This window comes from Giraffa tippelskirchi, chromosome 13 (genome assembly GCF_054371585.1).
Source record: "Giraffa tippelskirchi isolate mGirTip1 chromosome 13, T2T-mGirTip1v1.2.pri, whole genome shotgun sequence".
NCBI classification, from domain to species: Eukaryota; Metazoa; Chordata; class Mammalia; order Artiodactyla; family Giraffidae; genus Giraffa; species Giraffa tippelskirchi.
In genome coordinates, this window is record NC_137287.1 from 120,899,952 (window position 1) to 120,917,954 (window position 18,003).

Genomic DNA, 18,003 nt, shown 5'->3' on the forward strand with positions numbered 1-18,003 from the left:
GGTCAGTTACACTTCAAAAACAAACTCAGAAGAAGAGATCTTTTCTCTCTTTTCTCTCTCAGGAAGGGTTGAGGGGAGGGGGAATTGCATGAAGACAGGTGAAAAGTATCGACTTCCAATTGTAGGATAAATAAGGACTAGGGACGTTCAACACTGATAAGTATAGTTAACGCTGCTGTGTGTTTTATGTGAACGTTGAGAGTAAATCTTGAGTTCTCATCATGGAAAACATATATATATATATTTATTTCTTTCATTTTGTATATGTATGAGATGATGGATGTCATTAAACTTACTGTGGTCATCATTTCATACTTGTGAGTCAGTCAATATGCTTTACACCCTAAACTCGTACAGTGCTGGGATATGTCAATTATATCTCAATAAACATGAAAGGAAAAAAAGAAATGAAGAGAGGGAATCCCCACTGGCAGGTAGAGCTACTATTGGAATAAATGCTTTGAGAAATAGTTTGGCCATTTAGGGGAATTTCTATAGACAGAGTCCTTATTTTATGGGGTCTTATGTTTTGATGGAATAACTTATTGAAAACTTGAGATTCTGAAACTCTGCAGTATCACCATACTCTTCTTCAAGGAGATGATGCATTTCCTAAGGCCTTTCTTCCTCGGAACTCTGGGTTCTTATTAACCTCACTTGTTCTACTAAACCAGTGGGTTTAGTAACAGGAATGGGTGCTTCTCAGGGGGCACTAGTGGTAAAGAATCCACCTGCCAATGCAGGGGATGTAAGAGACGTGCGTTGGATCCCTGGGTCAGGAAGATCTCCTGGAGGAGGGCATGGCAACCCACTCCAGTATTCTTGCCTGGAGAATCCCCATGGACAGAGGAGCTTGACGGGCTACAGTTATTAGGGTTGCAAAGAGTTGGACATGACAGAAGCGAATTAGCACGCATGCATGGGTGCAGAGGAGAAATTTTCAAGTGCCCAGAAATAACTGGAATGATAATCTTAATGTCATTTTACATTTAAGTGGGCTAGAAATGACCTATGGGGATTTTGTCCTCTTATACTCTCTCTCTTCTCTTTCTTTTATCTTGAAATGGTAGTTTTCAAGGATGTCTTCATTCTTTCAAGGACGTTTATTGAGAATTTACCATGTGTAAGACATTATGCTAAGCAGTGGCTTTATGTATATAATAGAACATTAAACAGGTTAGGAATAATGGGGTGTAAACATAAAGCAATTTTATTTTATCTCCCACTATCACTTAAAACTTTATTGAGCTGGGAGGGGTTTCCTCTGCCCTTAGATGATTTTTCTTGATCATTTATGTTAATAGAAACTTCTGCAGTTGCTCTAAGTTACTAAACACAGTTTTAGTTCCGAAATTAGAAATTTTTTACTTCAACAGAATCTGTTTAATTGTATCTTTTGAAATTTTTTATTGAAATCTAGTTGATTTACAATGTTAGTTTCTGCTGTACAGCAAAAGGAATCAGTTATACATATACTCACTGTTTTTTTTTTTTGAAAGACTCTTTTGCCATATAGGCCATTCAGAGTACTGAGTAGAGTTACCCTTGCTGTCCTGGAGGAGAGCATGGCAACCCACTCCAGGATTCTTGCCTGGAAAGTCCCATGGACAAAGGACCCTGGAAGGCTACAGCCCATAGGGTAGTAAAGAGTCAGACAACTGAAGTGACTTAGCATGCTTGCATGCATCTGTGCTGTACAGCAGGGTCTTATTAGTTTTCTATTTAGCTGTATTAATAATAGTGTGTATATGTCAATCCCAATTTTCCAATTTGTCCCTCCCCCTCTGATCCCCTGGTGACCATGAGTTTGTTTTCTACATCCATGACTCTGCTTGCATTTTGCAGTTAAGCTCATTTGTACCCCTCCTTTTTTTTTTTTTTACATTCCACACCTAAGTGAGATCATATGATATTTGTCTTTCTGCATATGGCTTACTTCACTCAGTATGACCATGTCTAGGACCATCCATGTTGCTGCAAATAGTATTATTTGCCTCATATAATAAGCCAGTTTCTGAGCTTGACTTAAATTAAGATCTCCTTCCCTTAGACAAGCTGTCCAGGAAAGTCTGTATCTAGTAAAGAGGAAAGTGGTCACCTTGTTTCTGCCTTCACTCTGTAGTCACAAGTCTGTCCAAAGGGGCTTCTGACCTTCTTCTTCAGAGAATGGGGATGGAGTTGAGGCTGGGCGAGCAGGGAAGTGACTGACAGCATTGTAAACTGCGTCCTGGTCTCTGGCCCCAGCAGATGTGTAAGCTGCCTCTTTTCCCTCTGAGCACTGTCCTGGGTTCTTTGGAGATTCTTCTCCCCTTGCTAGGGAACTCACAAAAGAACCTTTCTGTTTCTCTTTCATTAGTTCTTGCTCTGGGGCCAAGGGTTTCCCTGGAAGATGCTCTCCTTTTCTCAAGATATCCAGACCCCTCTTTGCTCAGAGGGTTTATAGGTGCTTCAGATCCTTGGATCGCGCTGTCTACATGGGGACGTGCTCACACTTGGTCTCCTGTTCTGCTCTGAGGTCCTGGAGACACAATCCCGTTGGTAATGAATTCTCCCCTGCAGCTTCAGGAAGCCGAGCTTTTGACGCCTTCTCCAGGCCGAGCTCCTGGTCCGCCCCCTCCCCTTCCTCTTTTCCTTCCATCCATGTCTGAGCCCTGTTTCTGGAGAGACAGAAGCTCCCCCTGGAAGCATGCATCTAAATCATTCCATCTCGGAGTTAGCCTTGCAGCTTCTCTGGGTCTTCATTTTTGGTTTGGGAGAAAATGTTCCTTGAAATGCCAGTGAGAGAACAAAGGGTGAGGGAGCCAGGCTGAAAACACAGAGTAATCGTTCAAGACCTGCTCCTGCCACACAGCTTGATTAGAGGGTCATCAAAGGTTTTGCTAAGAGGTGTTGTTTTTGCTGGTACTGAAGGATAAGTTTGTCTCTGAGGTAAAGTAAAGAAAAAGGATGTTTTTGACAGAAAGGATAGGGCCCCAAAGGGAAGGTGTCTTAAAGTACATAAAACGTTTGTGGAAATGGCTGCAGCTTTAGAAAGTGTGGTTGGGAAGATCCTTAATGAAGAAGTACTTAGTGTGTCAAACAAAGGGGTTTGGCATTTACTCAGCAGTCCCTAGGGACGCTTTGGGAGGTTGTAAACAGGGAGGTGATATGTTCCTAAAAGACAGTGACACCTAGGAAAAAACTAACGAAAGATGTGTAAGATATCTATGGAGAAAATGACAAGGCATGAGCGAAGGACACGAAGCAGGCCCTTGAGAAAGAGAATCCTGAAGCCCTGGGCTGCCCATTCCAACAGCTGTGTTATTTGTTGGTCTGATTTTCATGTCTGTCTCCTCTGTTGATTGCTTTTCTGCTAGACTTGGAAAGGTAAGGAACGGAAATAAAACTTATTTAAGTATTTCCTCCTCCCTTCTCTGCTCCTCTTCAGTGAGTTGTGGCAAAAGTTAAAACAAGACACAGCAAGACCATTTGGGCTTTAGAAGTAAGTGGGAAAAAGGAAGGTTGTCAAGAAGGATATATATTTGTATATTCACTTGTAAAAAAGTGAATGAATAAATAAACAGTACATATGGTAGAGTTAGTATACTCATGGAAGAAAAAATTGGAGAAATATATACCAAACTGTAAATATTCATGTTTTGGTGTATTTTCAAGTATTATATCTGAAATACAGTATTTTTCATTGAAGTATAATTGCTTTACAATGTTGTGTTTCTGCCATACGATAACGCGAGTCAGCGCTGGGCACACATATAGCCCCTCCCTCGGAGCCTCCCTCCCCACCCCCGCGCCCGCCCCTCTGGGTCATCGCAGAGCGCCGCGCTGAGCTGCCTGTGTTACACGGAAGCTTTCTGCTAGCCGTGTGTTTTGCACGTGGTAGTGTGTATGCGTCAGTGCTGCTCTCCCAGTTCCCCTTCATAGCACCTTACCCACAACACTGTATCACGTGTATCATCTATCTTTATACTTATCTTTTATCTCAGTCTGTCTATGTAAACTCTGTGGAAGACTTTTCCTAGAAGAGTCTCTGATACATCGTAGGAATTCAATGCGTATCTGTTGAATGAATGAGTATATACATTATATATATATGTACATATATAGGATCCTTTACTTATAAACAAACAACAATTTTACTGTTGTGTAAAAAGGGTTGAGTTCCCAACTTCAGAACTTTTGAAATTCTGGAAGGGATAATTTTGTTTGAAAGGCTGTTCTGTGCACTGTAGGATGCTAAATAGCATCTCTGCTTAGTCACTCAGTCACGTCGACTCTATGTGGCCCTGTGGACTGTATCCCGCCAGGCTCCTCTCTTCATGTGATTCTCCAGGCAAGAGTATTAGAGTGGGTTGCCATGCCCATCTCCAGGGGATCTTCCGCACCCAGGGATCGACCCTGGGTCTCCTGCACTGCAGGCAGAGTCCTTACCAGCTGAGCCACCAGGGAAGCCCCAAATAGTGTTCCTGGTCTCTATTAATTAGATGTCAGTAACTCCTCCCTCCCTGCTTCCAACCAGTGGTGGCAACCAAAAATATCTCCACATGTTGCTCAGTGTCCTCCGGGGGTCAAAACCCTCCCCCTTTCCTTCGCTGAGAACCACTGCTATGGGAGAAACCCAGAGTCAGGTTCTTTATCGTTTTAAAAATGTGTAGCGCATCATGAGGTAAATGGCAAATTTCGATCTACTGCTGGGCTGTTAGAGGGGAATGAGCTGAAAACTCTGTCAAGGATTCTCATACTTTAATGAGAGTTACTCAGGTCTCAGCACCTCTCTACATTTTGATTTTCTTGTTTAGTATAAATGCAACCCAATTTAATCTGCATACAAACACATCCATTGCATATTAAAATCAACATATTATAAGCATCAAGCTGAATGCTTTCTTGAAGGAGCAAACTAAGAAAATTCATACATATTAATATCACAGATAAGCCAATTATTATATGAAGTAGTAAATAAGAAAACAATATGATTAATCTAAAACTGGGAGCTTCATAAAGCAAAATATATGATATTAAGATGAGACTGCTTTAGAAACAATATTATGAATCCTTGCATTTTACATGTAATTTGTTTAAAATTAATTTCCCAGTGTGCTGTCTTATTTTTGTTTCACCTAGACCTACACTAATAAGTTTTATGAAACATTGATATTACTTAAAATCACAGCATGGAGAAGGTGCCATTTCTCTACTCTTAATTGAGGGAGGACACACGGGTTAGCTTCACAGTTCACAGACCCTAAGGAGCTGCAGGTCTGCTGGGATTTTTGATTATCTGCTGCAAGGGAGCCGTGATGCAGCTCAGCTGGTTTATGAAGCAATGTTATTGTTTAGATAACAACAACAGCAATAATAATCTTTATAATAAAGAATACAATTTTTGAGCACTTACTCTGTGCCAAGCCCTTAGCATTATGACTGTGCATGTGTGGGTGTGTGGGTGTGTGTGCTCCTTTGCTCAGTCGTGTCTGACTCTTTGTGACCCCATGGTCGATAACCAGCGAGACTCCTCTGTCCATGGGATTTCCCAGGCAAGAATATTGGAGCGGGTTGCCATTTCCTTCTCCAGGGGAATCTTCCCAACCCAGGGATCGAACCCTGGTCTCCAGGCAGATTCTTTACCACTGGGAAGTCCCTGATGCGCTAACTCTTTGAGGGCAGGGTCAAGGTTTGTTCATCCTTGTCTCCTCCAAAATGCATGATGCATTGCTGGTACTTCAAGAAATATGAAGGAATAGGCTTTGGCTTTACCTTGGTCCTGTGTCCTGTTCTTTCCCATCCGTTCTCTCCAGCCAAAGACCATCATGTTCAAGCCACAACCCTATGTGTCTCATGCCTTCTTACGCTTGAAGGTCCATTACAACCTTCACCTCCTCAGTGAAAACCACTTGTGAGCACCCTCTGGGCACCCAGTGTAACAGTTGAACAGTTTTCTCTTTTTAACCTTTGAAACATCTTATTATATTTGTAGTCTGTTTGAAACCCACTGTAAGTTTCTATATTGATCTATATTTTAAGAGCCTCTTCTGCTGCTTGGAACATACTAGGCAGGTAATATATGCTAGCTGTTCTTATTACATGCTTGTATTGTGTATGTGTGCCGGGGGGAATGCATTCAAATCTCTACAGGGTCCGTCCAAATCCTAGCAATGGACTTTAAGCAAGTCACAACCTCTTTGAGCCTCAGTTTCCTCATCTGTGAAACTGGATCATAATAATACCTACTTCATTGAGTAGATGTACAGGTTAAATGCACTTAAAATATGTGAAGGGCTTAAAAAATTGCCTGTCACATTGAGTTGTTAGCTGTTATTTTTATAGGGACCTATTAATGAAGTGAATCAAGCTGAAATTGAGAAGTGTTTTTTTCTTGAAGCACGTGAATTGCCTGATCTGGCTCAATTTCCTCAGTTTTAAAGGAGGCGCGGGTGTAAGGGGTATTGCTCGGATTTCTTAAGCTCACTGTGAGGGAAGCGGTAGCGCGCGTGTGATGGTAAATGGTGGCCGAGACTCAGCTTCTGTGCAGAAGCCAGGAGGGAGCGGAGGGAACCAGGAAGAGATGGAGGCGCTGCTGCTGTCTGGGGGGGCAGCCACTGCTCAGCTCCACTGTTGTGCTGTGGGGTGCAGACCTTATGTTATCAGGGTGTCAGGTTTTTAAAGAGAAGCCCAAGCTGAAATTTCATAGGAAGTCTCCTAAGTTTTAAATGGTTGCAGCTAAATAAATAACATTTAAGATTTTCTGCAGCTTCCCTGGTGGCTCAGTGGTAGAGCATATCTGCCTGCCAATGCGGGAGACCCAGGTTTGATCCCTGAGTGGGAAGGTTCCCCTGGAGATGGAAATGGCAACCCACTCCAGTATTCTTGCCTGGGAAATCCCATGGACGGAGGAGCCCGGTGGGCCACAATCCATGGGATCACAAAACAGTTGAACATGACTTAGCAACTAAACACATAAACACACACACACAATATTCTCTGCAGTGTGGCAACAAGATTGTAAAAAACCCTTAATCTCTAACCTAGTTTGGTCCGTAGGCCACCAGTTTGCAAGCTGTTTCGTCTGACAACTTCCTCTAGGGTTTGAATGTGACCTGCCCACAGAAGACGGGCAAATAGATGTGAGTGGAATCACATTTTGGTCAAAGAACTCTGGAGCATTTTCCATACATAAAATCTGGCTTATGATTTGTCTTTGAATAATCCAAAGGCTGTTTCCCATTGTTGCTCTGTTTTGTTTTTTTTGTCTTTGTGTGCACATTGGTAACACGCCCTGAATGCAGAAAAGCCATAAACTAGGTCATTTTCTCGGACAGGGAAAGTCTCTGAAGCAAAAGCGGCAAAAAAATCCATCATTTTCCTACTACAGAAGTACATACTTTCTCTCCAAAACCTGCACAGAGTTTGACACAATAAAAAACCACGTCTGACCAAAATGCTAAATTCAAGCAGTTTAAAATTTTTAATCACCTTAAGCTGAATCCTAAATCGGTTTTCCTGCAAGAACACAAATCAACTGCTTAGCTTCCCTTAAGAAAATGCTGACCTCTACAAGAAACACAGTTATTTGTTTTTATTTTTTTCTCCTTCCCTTCTGGGTGTTTGTGGGTTTTTTTTCATCTTATAGAATTTAATAAAGGGTAAAGTAACAAATGAGATAAAAATATTTCTGAATACTCTAGGGCAACTGTGGGTATGTAAACAGATATTGTAGCCAGTCCCTCAAGTCGCATCAGTATTTGACTTTATAATTCGAGCTCTGTTTATTACTAAATTTAACTTGTATCTGTGTATCTCTCCCTGAATTCAAGTAAATGGCAGCCTGAGACTATAACATGCCAAATCATCCATTTCATCGGCACTTCTGTCGATTTGTGTATCTGTTGGTGCATTGATGTCTTTTAACGTGGTCTTTCAGGGAAGACATTTCTTTGTTTCTTATTCCTGCTTGTTTATGGAGAGCTGGTCCTCCCCTCTCTTTCACATTGCCCGCTCTTCTCATCTACAGATGTTCATGATATAGATATATTTTTTATTATTCCCTCTAAACTTTCTTGTTCTCATCTCTGCCTTTTATGATTTCGACTGTGTCATCAGAAACTGACCGCTGAGGCTGCCAGTTAGCCTTTGTCAGCCCTGGTCTCAGCCTCTGCGTGCACGTGCGGGACGGGAGGGCAGGCCCTGTTCCGTGCGCACTGCTTGCCCTCACGTGGAGATGCACCACCAGCGGAGGAAGAGCAGCAGATGGACCCTGATGAGCTGCTGACGAACCTCCTGTTGTGAGTGTGTGGTGGCAGGGCGGTGGGGGGCGGGCAGCTGGGGAAGGAAAGAGAACCAAGTCCTGACCACCTGCCTAACTGCCCAGGTCCTTTTTCAGTTCTTCATCAGGATATCAGTGGTTCTGAAATGCTTTCTGACATAATGTTGGCGACCTGTTTCGGTGAGTGCAGGTGGTGGGTGGGGGGAGCACGGTGACAGAAATAACCCACTTTCTTCTGCCCTTGGGTTCCCTCTGCCCAGCTCGCCACTGTCAAGTGGCTCCCCTCCCTGATGAATATTTCAGGGTACCCTGCGGGGTGCGGTAAGTGAGACCCTGGCCCTGGGTTCAGCGTTTAAGGGGGCCCTCCAAAACTCCATCATCAACATCAATATTTTAATGGAATATTTAAAGAAATCAAGATGAATGTAAAGAAATCCACAATGAACAAAATATCAAAAATTCTCAATGAAAACAGGGTCCACACAGCTGCTGTTTCTTGATGCCTTCGGCCCCAGGTTGGCTTGGCTATGCGGTGCTATTCCTGATTCTGTTTTTATTTAATATTTTCACATCCTTCTGTGGAGGGGAATACTGAGATACTGGGCCCTCACAGTGCCCGGGTGTGCTATATTATGTGGAAGGGCCCCGCTGTGGTGCCCTCTGACCGAGGGATCCCAGAGGTTCCTGGCACCCCCGTGTCTTGCAGAGTTCCTGTGCCTAAAGCATCTTCAGTGTTTACTTGTATCTTCTGTTCTCCATCAGTCCTGGGGACAAGAGTCCAGCAGGGTCTTGGCCAGGAGACCAACCCTAGAGCCCCGGAGAATGTTCTATTCAGAATCATGCCTTCTTTTGGTGACTAAGGCTTTTGTACAAAGCTAGTCTCACTGTGTTTGAACGCCTGTTCCCTTGGAATGACTTCTCTTCCTGTTGTTCTCCAGGCTTCCTGCAGGTCTCACCAGCTGGGAATCAGACGTATCCATTGCCCTCAGCACCTTCATCACTATCGGTCCACATTTGTTGAGGGCAAAGGGCACCATTTCTCATTTACTCCTCACTGTAACCCTGGCTAGTGGGATCAGTGATTATGTGCCTTTTGCCAGTGAGGGAGCTGAGGACCCGAGGAATAAATTTCCTGGCACCCTCTTGCTTGGAAGCAGTGGGGCTTGGGCTTGAACCTACATCTTCCTCATTCTAGATGCTGAGCTCCTAACCTCTTGCATTTGCCCTGTAGACTTCTGTGAAGTCTCAAGAATCAGGAGGCTTTTGTAGAACTTTATTTACTCTACGCAAACAGAACACACACTTAACATTGCCAACGTTCTGGTACTCTGCCCCTGTTTAAAGTTCACTTCTTGGCCATACTGGTGATTTTAAGGCACAGAAAATGCCCTGAGAGAGTTCAGCCCAGTTATAGAGTGAAACATCTTTATCAGTTAAGGTTATTGGCCATAAGCAACAGAAACTAATTCTGGTTAACTTAGACAAAGCCTGGATTTATCTAGAGAATACTGGCTTCTCATGAGGCTTCCCTGGTGGCTCAGATGGTAAAGAATCTGCCTGCCGTGGGGGAGACCCAGGTTCAATTCCTGTGGTGGGAAGATCCCCTGGAGAAGGGAATGGCTACCCCCTCCAGTATTCTTGCCTGGAAAATCCCATGGACAGAGGAGCCTGGCGGGATACAGTCCATGAGATAGCAAAGAATCAGAAGAGACTGAGTGACTAACCCTTTCACTTTCACTGACTTCATACAGAAGATCAAGAGAGTTAAGAGTCTCAGGTTCAGGAGCCACATAACATCTGGTTCCCAAACCCTTAGCCCTGTCTGTTTAACTGTTGGCCTCTCTGCACGTTTGTACAGAGAGGAATATGTCCCTGAAATGAGAGGGCCACCAGGAAGATTCAGTAAGAGGTGGCAAATCCCTCCAGTGAACATCTTAACTTGGAATCATACCCTTTCCTCAAATAATAAAATCTAATGAGAGGCTGAATAAATTGCCTATGATCACAACCCTATACCAATCCCCATTACAGAGATGACAATCTTGAGACCTGCTGTGGTTAAGGAACTTGCCTAAGGTTACTTAACTTGCGTAAGGTTTCAAAGCCAGTAATGATAAAACCAGGATTTGAACCCTAGACTATCCCCCTTCAGATAACTATCTGAAAAATAGAACTTTTTAAACACCAAATCTAAAAATACATCTAGAAACTTTAGAAAGTTTAAATATACCTTTAAATTTGTGTCAGAATACATACCCTGTGCAGTCTGACTGAGGGAAATCATTTTGCTCTCATAACGACCTCTTCATTTAATTCTTACAGTGTTGCTTAAAAAACATTCTCTATGTATATATCATCCAAGAGTTTTTTGGAAAAAAAAATGTTCATAACTACTTATATTTACAAGCAGTATTACCTTTTGAGATGTAATTTCTAGAAGTTTACCATCTGTTATGGAAAGGAATTGAGAACTTTAAAAACGTTGCTTAGAATATGGCAATTTAAGTATATCTGTGAGTGTAGGACAATTATCAGCATTGGCTTTCTCAACTACCCTGAAATCTCAGTTTCCTGGCCTCAGCAACCAGGGGTAGTAATGGGGTACTGATCACTCACCTGCATCATTGCCGTTACCTGCGCAGTAATACCACCCTGCAGCTCCTGCAACCCGCCTTCTTCCTCAGGAACTTCTGCGCGTCCCCATATGGGGTCTCCCATAGACATACAGGGCTTCTCCAATAGCTCAGTTGGTAAAAAATTCACCTGCAATACAGGAGACCTGTTTCGATTCCTGGGTCAGGAAGATCTGCTGGAGAAGGGATAGGCCACGCACTCTAGCATTCTTGGGCTTCGCTTGTGGCTCAGCTGGTAAAGAATCTGCCTGCAGTGTGGGAGACCTGGGTTCGATCCCTGGGTTGGGAAGATCCCCGGGAGAAGGGAAAGGCTCCCCACTCCAGTATTCTGGCCTGGAGATTTCCATGGACTATACAGTCCATGGGGTCGCAAAGAGTCAGACACGACTGAGCGACTTTCACTTATAGACAAACAAACTATTTGTTGTTGTTTAGTCTCTAAGTCGTGTCTGACTCTTTTGCGACTCCCTGGACTCTATCCTGCCAGGCTCCTCTGTCCATGGGATTTCCCAGGAAAGAATACTGGAGTGGGTTGCCATTTCGTTCTCCAGGGGATCTTCTTGACTCAGGGATCTAACCTCATCTCCTGCATTGGCACATGGATTCTTTACCACTGAGCCACCTGGGAACCCCCCACATACAAACTATAGAATCACTGTTTATCCCAACTTCTGTCTGTGTGATTCATTTGTTATGGTTTCTCTATTTCCATTTGACAGACAATAAGAAGATTAAATTACACAACATTACAATTTTTTTTTGCCTATTTTTCTCCTACATCTGCTATGACTAGTGTTTCTAATTGTTTTGATGAGAATTTAATCTTTTATTGAACCTGCTTTCTTTTTATGGAATTTTTATAGGCTGTGTTCAGGAATGCACAGTTCTAGTAGTTCTAATAAGCTAGGAAGAATAGTTGTTTGCTTTTTTTTTTTCAGTCAAGATGGTATGTGCCATCCAGGCTTGGAGCTGGTGGGCTAGAATATATTTCAAAGATCAGGCAAATGGATAATTACACTAAATGGCAAATGAAGCTTGATTTTGTTCTTTGGAATCGTTCCAGTTCTAGTACCTAAACGCTGAACATTTACTTTATTTCTTTACTGTTATGTTCCGGTCTTTCCTCTCTGTGCACTAGCTTCTGACAACACCAGCACCAAGAGTGACCAGTGTCAGCTGGGGTTGCAGTGCTTCCAGGTGTTGGGACTCCTATTCTTCCTCTTTGGTGGGATCTGAGGTGAATTGTTTTACTGCCCATCAGTTTTCTTCATATGTAACAGTGGGCATACTATTAAAACCCAATTTATAGGTCACAATGTTTATTAAACAGACAGTGTATATAAAATGCTTAATCCAATGCCTGGGCCTTCCCTGGTGTCTCAGATGGTAAAGGATCTACCTGCAATGCAGGAGACCTGGGTTTGATCCCTGGGTTGGGAAGATCCCCTGGAGAAGGGAATGGCCACCCACTCCAGTATTCTTGCCTGGAGAATCCCATGGACAGAGGAGCCTGGCAGGCTACAGTCCGTGGGGTCGCAAAGAATCAGATATAACTGAGTGACACTTTACCAATGCCTATAACATCGTAAAGTACTTGATCAATGTAAACTTTTATTACAAAACACCGACACACACACTTTTTATTTAAACAGAAGTGATATTATAGACTTGTGAGTCTGTATGTGCATCTAATCTTGGAATATCAGGTGACTTATTCCTGTCTTGTGTGCATATATATGTACTTTGCAGTTGGTAAACAAATGTATATACATATAATATCTGTGAGTCACGTTCTCTTCCCAATGCCTCTGGTCTTGATTTTGAAACGTCAATTATTTCACAGTTTCATGGGTGCACGTGGCAGTGTGTCTGAGCATTCTTCAACCTTCTCGATCAGTATTGACCTAGTTTTATCCTGAGTAGCTCTATTTCCCTGCATTGATGTATGAACATCTGTGAATCTTCTCAAGGAAATGAAATCATAGTAACATCTGGAGAATGCAATGAGATGATTACTCTGAACTTAATCTCTTTGGTCCTTTACTATTACCATCACCTACATTCATCGCTGTGGCTCGCCTCTGGCAGAAAGAGGAATGGCTCTCCTGTTTAACTCTCCAGAGGCAGGAGGGAAGAAATAGGAATATCTAATAGTTACTGAAAACTCCCCATGTGCAAGAACTTTATTGCAGATTCCTTACTCCCCTGTAGACTCTGAGCCTTTGTTCCCACCATCGCTAATTGATACATGAAGAGACTGGCAGAGGGAACACTCAGTGACGGTGAATACACGGCAGGGCCAAGACTGCAGTTCCGATGCCCTATGGGCGGTTCTAGAGCTTGCCGTTTAAGAAAAATAAACTTTGATTTTCAGAATAATTTTAGATTTCCAGCGGATTCGCAGAGATAGTATGAACCTACTGTTTCACCATTGCATTTTACTGTCTCCTGAGACTCTTAAGATTTTACTAAATCATGTCAACTTTATCACCAGCTTACCAAGCTTCTTTTTAAATTTAATTAGTTAATTAGTTTTGGCTGTTCTGGGTCTCTGTTGCTGCGCAGGCTTTTCTCTAGTTGCGGTGAGCGGGGGTTCCTCTTCCTCGCGGTGCGCGGCCTTCTCACTGCAGAGGCTTCTCTTGTTGTGGTGTGAGAAGGCCACAGGCTCTAGGGCGTGCGGGCTTCAGTAACTGTGGCACATGGCTCAGGAGTTGCGGCTCCTGGGCTCTGGAGCACAGGCTCAGGAGTTGTGGCCCAGGGGCTCAGTTGCTCTGTGGCGTGTGGGATCTTCCCGGATCAGGGATCGAACCTGTGTCTCCTTCATTGTCAGGCTGATTCTTCCCCACTGAGTCGTCAGGGAAGCCCTCACCTAACCTCTTAACTGCAGCTCTGACCTCAGTTAGAGCTTCTGCTTAACTACATCTGAGGCCCTGTTGGAGAACACAATGCAAGGTTTATTCTTCTAGTTCAACAAATGGAGATTGAGCGCTTTCTATATGCCTTGCATGGAGTTAAGGACCAGGTGGTGAGCTACGCAGTCCTGCTGATTGTTCTTTGGGGAAATAGATGTTGTGTACACACACACATACACAGTCAGCTGAGTGTAAGCCTGCAGGGAGCAAACGCTGAGAGATGTTGTGTATACACACACACACACACACACACACACACACAGTCAGCTGAGTGTAAGCCTGCAGGGAGCAAACGCTGAGAGATGTTGTGTATACACACACACACACACAGTCAGCTGAGTGTAAGTCTTCAGGGAGCAAACGCTGAGAGATGTTGTGTACACACACACACACACACACACAGCTGAGTGTAAGTCTGCAGGGAGCAAACGCTGAGAGATGTTGTGTATACACACACACACACACACAGAGTCAGCTGAGTGTAAGTCTTCAGGGAGCAAACGCTGAGAGATGTTGTGTACACACACACACACACACAGCTGAGTGTAAGTCTGCAGGGAGCAAACGCTGAGAGATGTTGTGTATACACACACACACACACAGTTAGCTGAGTGTAAGCCTGCAGGGAGCAAACGCTGAGAGATGTTGTGTACACACACACACACACACACACACACACAGTCAGCTGAGTGTAAGTCTGCAGGGAACAAACGCTGAGAGATGTTGTGTATACACACACACACACACACACACACAGTCAGCTGAGTGTAAGTCTTCAGGGAGCAAACGCTGAGAGATGTTGTGTATACACACACACACACACACACAGCTGAGTGTAAGTCTTCAGGGAGCAAACGCTGAGAGATGTGTATACACACACACACACACACACACACAGAGTCAGCTGAGTGTAAGTCTGCAGGGAGCAAACGCTGAGAGCATCCAACAGTGGAGGCTGACCTGGTCTGTGAGTCACCTTGCAGGGAAAAACAGGTAGGAATCATTTCCCTTAGGAGGTGATATTTGAGCTGATACTTTGAAGGGCAGGGCTTCTGTGGGAGGGGAGGACTGTACAGGCAGACAGAACATCTCCACACAGACTCTGGCATCTGCCATCAACTTTCTTTTAATGAAAGAAAGGCTCAGAAAGGTGAAAAAATATTGCATTTCTTAGAATGCCTGTGCAGGTTCTTTTAATTCTACAATCTTTTCTTTAAGTTTTACCCTCTGTGTGATTTTCCCCCTTGGCCCTCTCGCTCCTCCCCAGAATTAACCACCCTGTCCTACATCTGAGCCCTGGACATACTCCTAAAACCTCACAATATTTTAATTATTTTCCTGGAAGTATCCATCTCCTCTACTCTAGTGGTTCCTCCTTGAGGAACATATCTTATTTCTCTTTCACATCTCCAAATAATGTGTGCATGACATTTATTGATCACTTACTATGCATCAGCACTTTGCTTAATCTTTTCATGCAAAATTTTATTTATTCCTCAGGACAAACCTGTGAAATTGGATTATTTACAGCCTGTTGCTCATTTAGCAAATATTTCTTCTGCATCACCCACTGTGCAACCCTATGGGATCCTCCAGGCAAAAATCCTGGGGTGGACTGCCATGCCCTCCTCCAAGTAGTGAGGTGTGGCCATGTGACAATTCTAAGCAATAGAATTGAGTAGAAGTATTCTGGGCCACTTCCAGGCCTGGCCCATAAAACTCTATCTGTGATCTTTCATTGGATGGAGGGGCCTCTTAAAGATGGCAGCTCCCTATCATGCTGACCTGAGTGGCAGCATGGAGCTGAGACTCCTCCTTTCCCAGCTAGAGACACCCTAGTCTAGAACCACTCAGTACTCCTGCATTAGCAAGAAACAAGTGGAAACTGTGTTTGAGTCATTTTATGTTTTTTGCATCAATTTGTGCCATCAACTAGAGTTGCTCCAAGTAGTATAGTTCTATTATTATTCTTCTTTTACAGCTGTTCTCCCAATTTTATTAAGCCTTGACCAAGGTCTGTACTGTCTCATCTAAATCCTGGCTGATGGGTGGTCAGGAGCGATCCACAATGTCTGCCTAGATTCCTTCTCTCCTGTGGTTCTGCCATCTCCTAGAGTGATGCTCTTGACACTGTCAAGCCTGGTTCATGACTGCCGTCTGCAGACAGGGGTGCCCAGTTCGTATTTGTTTCATTTCTCACTTCCACTCATACACCGTTGTCCAATGTGGAGTCACATGGCCACAAAAAGCTCAGAAGGAGGCTGGGAAATGTATTCTCAGCTGGATGTCCATGGGTCCTGCTGACATGCAGGGACTTCTGTCTTTAAAAGGAAGAAAGGGAAGATGGCTCCTGGGGACGGTTTCCTGTCTTTCAAACACGTGATGATTACTCAGAACTTGCAGCCAAGACTAAATTCAGTCACTTACAGCCCCAAATAAGCAATTCATAAAAATATCTTTTCCCTCTTTTTAAGTTTAAGAACTTGTATTTAATTTAGAGGTGTAATATTAATAGCTAGCAGTTATTGAGAGCTTGAGGCTTCCCAGGTGACTCCATGGTAAAGAATCCACCTACTAACGCAGGCCATGCAGGCTCTATCCCTGGGTCAGGAAGATCCCCTGGAGAAGGAAATGGCAACCCACCCCAGTGTTCTTGCCTGGAGAATCCCATGGGCAGAGGAGCCTGGCGGGCTACAGTCCGTGGGGTCGCAGAGAGTCAGACACGACTGAGCGCCCCCAGCCCCACTGAGAGCACATCATGTATAAGCATCTGGGCTGAGTGTAGCGTGTGTGTTAGCTCTCTGAAGTCTCATAGCTCTCTTTCAAATAAAGTGTATTTCAGTTAACATTTTACAGGTGAGGAAACTGAAGCTTACGGAGGTTAAGTGATTTGCATAAGATCTAAAAGTTAGGAAGAACCGGACTCCACCCCTTCATCCCTGCCGTGGGGTAAGAATCATCACTCCCTGAGGGCAAATGCGAGATACTTACCTGGAAGAGAATGCAAAGCTGCTCATTTACTTTTTTTTTTTTGTAATTTAAATGTAAAAGTCTGAATTTAAAAAAAATCTAAAATTAAAATTTGCCCAGTTTTAATATATGGCAGTTAAGTCCTCTAATTTGTTTTCTAAGTAAGAGCGCTTGTAAAATAAATCAAATATGCAGAGGATCAATACTCGAAGTCTCTCCTCATCCCTCTGACAACTCCCTGCACGATTAACACTCATTTCTGCAGAGCAGGGTTTGGTAAACTATGACACGCAGGCTGCCTCCAGCAGCCCCGTTGCCCTGTCCACTTCTGTAAATAAATTTTATTGGGACCCAGACACAACCTTTGCTTCATATTGTCTATGGTTCCTTTTGTGCTGCAAGGTCAGAGTTGAATAGTTTGCCAATACTGTGTGGCCACAGAATAGAAATACTCGTTATATGTCCCTGTACATAAAAAGTTTGTCAAGCCCTGCTCTAGAGCTGATCAATGTTTGCATTTTGTCATCTGTTATTTCAGACTCTTTTTCATGTTTTTGAGTATGCCTGCATATGTATCCGATTGTACAGACACATCTCTCTACACATAGACACACACATATATGTATGCATATATTATTGTTTAGGCACACAGTCATGTCCGATTCTTTTGCCACCCCGTGGACTATAAGCCTGCCAGGCTCCTCTGTCTACGGGATTTCGCAGGTAAGAATACTGGAGTGGGTTGCCATTTCTTTCTCCAGGGAATCTTCCCGACCCAGGGATCAAACCCACGTCTCCTGCATTGGCAGTCAGATTCTTAACCAGCTGAGCTACCAGGGAGGCCCATGCATATATATGTACACGCATATACCCAGGCATACACACACACACACACACATATGTATTTTACCTTAAAGGAGTCATACTATGTATATTGTTATACATAATATATCTTGGTAATTTTTCCATATCAGTGCCTATAAGATTACTCTGTTATTTTGAGGAACGCATATGGAATCATGGTTTAGATGTACAATAATTTATTTGATCATCCCCCACTCTACTGATGACGATAAAACTTGTCCCCCAAATGTCTTTGAAAACCCAATTGTAGCCGCCATTTGCTTAATTTGTAACATGTTAAGTCTTTGTAGCAGGAGGCTAACTTCATTCCATGTTAAGAGTTTCTAACTCACAGTAAACAGGAACAAAAATATATTCTGCATTT

General features: G+C 43.4%; 1 long non-coding RNA gene across 2 annotated transcripts in view; it reads left to right on the top strand.

Annotated features, from left to right (window-relative positions):
- LOC145532393 (uncharacterized) overlaps nucleotides 1-18,003 on the top strand; it is a 40,824-nt gene that overhangs the window by 622 nt on the left and 22,199 nt on the right. The gene's annotated exons all lie outside the window — the stretch shown is intronic.